This window comes from Arachis hypogaea, chromosome 18 (genome assembly GCF_003086295.3).
Source record: "Arachis hypogaea cultivar Tifrunner chromosome 18, arahy.Tifrunner.gnm2.J5K5, whole genome shotgun sequence".
NCBI classification, from domain to species: domain Eukaryota; kingdom Viridiplantae; phylum Streptophyta; class Magnoliopsida; order Fabales; family Fabaceae; genus Arachis; species Arachis hypogaea.
The window spans coordinates 68863231-68868100 of record NC_092053.1 but is presented as its reverse complement, the minus strand read 5'-3'; positions in this window follow the sequence as shown (position 1 = coordinate 68868100).

Genomic DNA, 4870 nt, shown 5'->3' with positions numbered 1-4870 from the left:
CTGACAAATATTAGAAATTTGGGTGCTTACTCATATGAAATCAGAAAAACCATATGCATTGATATATTATGTTTTCATTTTTGATAAAAAAAAAAAAGATGAAAAAAAAGAGAAAAGAAAAGAAATAAATGAATAGGGGATAAAATCACCCCAATGCTAAGTTCAATAAAAAGATCAACGCACATGTGATGGAATTAAAAATTGATGCATGAGTATGTGAAATATACAAAAGTGAGATTTTGGGTAGCTAGGCATGATTTTAGAATTATATAGAGTATATATGTGTGTTAGGTGAGAATTTAGGTTAGTCAAAGATTCAAAGTATAACTCACTTGGCCATACATGTATCCTTACCATTACCTTAGCCCCATTACAACCTTAAAAAGCCCTCATAATGTTTGCATTTGTACATTAAATATTTGTTGATTGGTTAGATGAAGAACAAAATTTTAGAAAGCATAACTAGAAGAGATTAGAGTGAATTAACCCTAGACACTTAAGCGATTAGAGTGCATATACACTTCCAGTGAGGGTCAATGCTTGATTCTGTGTTCCCGGCTTTCATGAGCTATCTTCTTACAAGTTTACTTGTCTCTTATTGTGTGATTTGAATTAGTGGAATCTGATTTATGTTTGTCTTGGAGAATTTGTTTACTTTTAACTAAGTAGGTAGAAGTATTTTTGCATTTAGTTGCATTCATATAGATAGGTTGCATTTCATAAGTTTTACCATTCCTCTTCATTCCTTTATAGCTTCTCTTGACCTTAGCATGAGGACATGCTAATATTTAAGTGTGGGGAGATTTGATGCACCACTATTTCGTGGTACATTTTATGCTAAATTGAGTGGATTTTATCCATTATTCTCACACTTATGCATACAAATTCAATGTTTTACATTTTCCTTCCTAATTCTGTGCTATGATTGAAAACATGCTTCTTTGGCCTTAAACATTGCTAATTATTAATCCTCTCTTATTACCATTCGACGCCTTGATATGTGTGTTAAGTGATTTTAGGGTTTATAGGGCAAGAAAGGCTTAGAGGATGGAAAGGAAGCATGCAAAAGTGGAAGGAATACAAGAAATTGAAAGAATTGCTAAGTTGTCAAGCCTGTCCTCTTCGTACTAAATCGATCATAACTTGAGCTACAGAGGTCCAAATGAGGCGGTTCTAGTTGCGTTGGAAACCTAACATCCGGGGCTTTAAAATGATATATAATTAGCCATAGTTGCCATACAGTTAAGTGATGCGTACGCATGGGCGACGCGTACGCGTGATAGAGCCACATGCTGTACGTATCAGAAAATGCTAGGGGCGATTTCTGGACTGCTTTTGGCCCAGTTCCAAGCCCGAAAACACAGATTAGAGACTGCAGAGTGGAAGAATCAGTGACACATCTTTCATTCACATAATTTTAGGTTTTAGATGTAGTTTTCTAGAGAGAGAGGGTCTCTCCTCTCTCTAGGTTTTAGGATTCTTAGGTTTAGCTATTTTCAATTATAGATTTCTATCTTAGTTTAATTAGTCTCTCTTCTACTCTTATTTGTTCTAGCACTTTAGTTTATCTATCTTCCCTTGTTGATTTATTTATTCTCCAATTTGGTTTATGAACTCCATGTTAGATTTGATTTTCTATTTAATGCAATTTGAGGTATTTCATGTTTATTGCTTCTTCCTTTAATTGTCATCATTGATCCTTTAAATTGGTTGTTTAGATTTAATATTCCTTGCTTGCTTTCTCTATTTTTATGTTGTGCCTTCCAAGTGTTTGACAAAATTCTTGGTTGGATTTTAAATTAGCTTTTTATGTTCTTAGCTTAGATTGAGTAATTGGAGACTCTTGAGTTATCAAACTCCTTTGTTGATTGATAATTGAAAGTTTCTAGTTGATTTGGATACCTCTAAAGCTAGTCTTTCGTTAGGAGTTGACTAGGACTTGAGGAATCAAATTGATTTATCCACTTGACTTTCCTTCATAGTTAGAGGTTAACTAAGTGGGAGCAATGTACAATTCTCATCACAATTGATAAGGATAGCTAGGATAGGACTTCTAATTTTCATACCTTGCCAAGAGCTTTCTTAATTATTAGTTTATTTTCTTATCATTTACATTCCTTGTCCAACCTTTCAAAAACCCAAAAAGATACAATCTCATAACCAATTATAAGTAACACACCTCCTTGCAATTCCTTGAGAGACGACCCGAGGTTTAAATACTTCAATCTAATTTTATTGCGTTTATTTTACTGACAACTAAATTTTTGTATGAAAGGATTATTGTTGGTTAAGAAACTATACTTGCAATGGAAATTTATTGTGAATTCTTTACTAGCAAAAATACGTTCATTAAAATGGTGCCGTTACCGGAGAATTGCAATTGTGTGCCTTATTATTGGTTATTGTGAATAAATTTGCTTTTTCGTTTCTCTGTTAGTTATTTCTAGTTTTAGGAGTTTAGTTTCATTATTCCTTATTAGTTTTTATTTCTATTTTCCCTTGATACTATGAATTCTGACCCCTTTGGCTATGAGTTTGGTTACAATCATGTTGTAGAAAGGGGAGATTACAATGAAAGCTTGCATCAAGGATGGGACAATCAAAGATGGGAGGAGCCACAAGGATTTGATCAACCCTCTTGGCAACAACTCCCTCCAACTTACTATGAGCAAGAGCCATTCTGAGATGCGTACCAAGATAATGGATATGGTGGACCCCCTCGTAGTTACCAACAAGCCCCACCATATGCCTACAAACCCCCTCATCAACATAGCTTTGAACCACCATGCTCACAAGCCCCTTACTACCAAACACCATCATATGATTCTAACCCATATCCACCATACCATCCACCTTATGAGCCATATGAACCATACATAGAACCACCCCAATTCCAACCCAATTACTCCCAAGAACCACTACCTCCATACACCTTGCCCATATCCATCAACCCAAGAGGCATATAATTCTAATTATGGAATCCAAGCAGAACAAGAGTCAAGGGATTGTCTCAAGGAAACACTGGATAAATTTCAAGCAACCCTTCATCAATTAGAGCAAGTTAAAATTCGGAAAGTACATGAAGCTCTCATGGCTAAAGTATCTCAAGCTGAGAATAAGGAACTGAAGTGTGTTGTGCAACAAGTAGAAAAGATGGAGAGTGTTGAACCACCACATCCTTGTTATGATGAACCACCCTCATATCATGAACCTTTTCTCCCAAGTAATGAACACTCATATCCACCCCAATCTTCAATGAATAACACTCTAAGTGTTCTTCTTCAAGGGCAAAGAGAGATGCAAAGGACAACACAAGAGTTCGTAGCTACCTTGACCGAGGTTGTAGGTAATTTAGCCTCTCTATACTTCGATACTCAAAGCACTTCCATGGCTACATGTGGAGAATCAATAGAAGAGCGTAGTATGAAGGAGACACTAGAAACTTCGGTGGACATTGAGGAGCGTGATTTTGTATTGGAACAAGTGGAGGAAGCTGTAATAGTTGAAGAGGAAGATGTGGTTAAAGACTTAGGAGGTGCTAAACCTCCAAGGGAATCCAGAGTTGTAGAGTATTCCTCCAAGAAGATTGAAATTGATGTCAAGAAGGCCAGTGCACAACCTCCATGGCAGATTTCCTATGAAGACTTGGATGGGATAGATCAAGAAACAAGTTCCCTTGGTGATGAGGATCATGAATCAAGCTGTCCTAGTGATGAATCTACATTCGCAAATGAACTCCTTGAATATGAAGACCCTTCATTGATTGAGTCTAAGAATGATGTGGAAGTAGAAGTCCTTCAAAAAGGGTGGACGGGAGTTGAGTACGCTTTGTTAAGAACGTTGGAGACTTCTCTACCTAGGTGGCCATCTACTCCTTCATTTGAGTGGGTAAGACTTATCTCTATTCTCTTTATTGTCCCACTTGAATATGGTATTCTTGAAACGGATGGTCAACTTAGGAGGCTTTGTGGCATTAAGCGTAAGAAAAGGATGTTTAGTGGTTGGAGTTGCAAATTAAGGAACATTAAGGGTGATATTTCAAGAGTTAGATGTAAGGGCTCAACTGGTGATAATTTGGTTAGATCTAAAAGAATAGTTTGATAGTACATTGAGAATTCGGACTGCTTGCCACCCAGTTGGGACAATGGGGATCCACTTCAAGACGGATGTAGAAACAAGATTTGGGATCCGGGAATATATGAGGATGAATTTTGGGAGCTCAGAACTTGTGAAGAACTCCATCAAAGCATGGGGAATTTACTTGGTATTCATAGAGCTTATTGGAAGTCCAAACGTTGGTGGTAGTTTCAAGATGAGTTCAAACACAACCCACCATGACAAGGAGCTCACCAAATGTCCAACTTATGGACAATAACTAAAAGTGCTAGGTGGGAGACACCCCACCATGGTAAATTCTTTCTAATTTCCCTTTTTGTTTATGTTAGTAATAAGTTATATTTTCATTTTTAGTTATGTTTATCTCCTTTAATTTATGGTTTAGTTGCTTATTAATTTCTGGTTTATTATTATTTAAAAACAAAAAAATTTGCCCTCGATGCGTAAGCGTCGATGACGCGCACGCGTCATGTGTCAGTGCGTAATATTAAGAAAATGGACAGCGAGTTGTGCTGGAACGACGCGGGAGGGGTGCCTGGCACATAAGCCAACCCACGCGTACGCATGCCCCATACGTACGCGCCCTATGAGATTTTGCCAATCCACATGTAAGCGCCCGTGATGCGTACGCGTGGAATGAAAAATCGGCGTTATTGGTGAATTGGACAGAGAGTTGTGCGGCCACCGTGCTAGAAGCGTGCGAGTAGTCACGCGTACGCGTGACCGATGCTCACGCGTCAGTGTGCATGTTTGG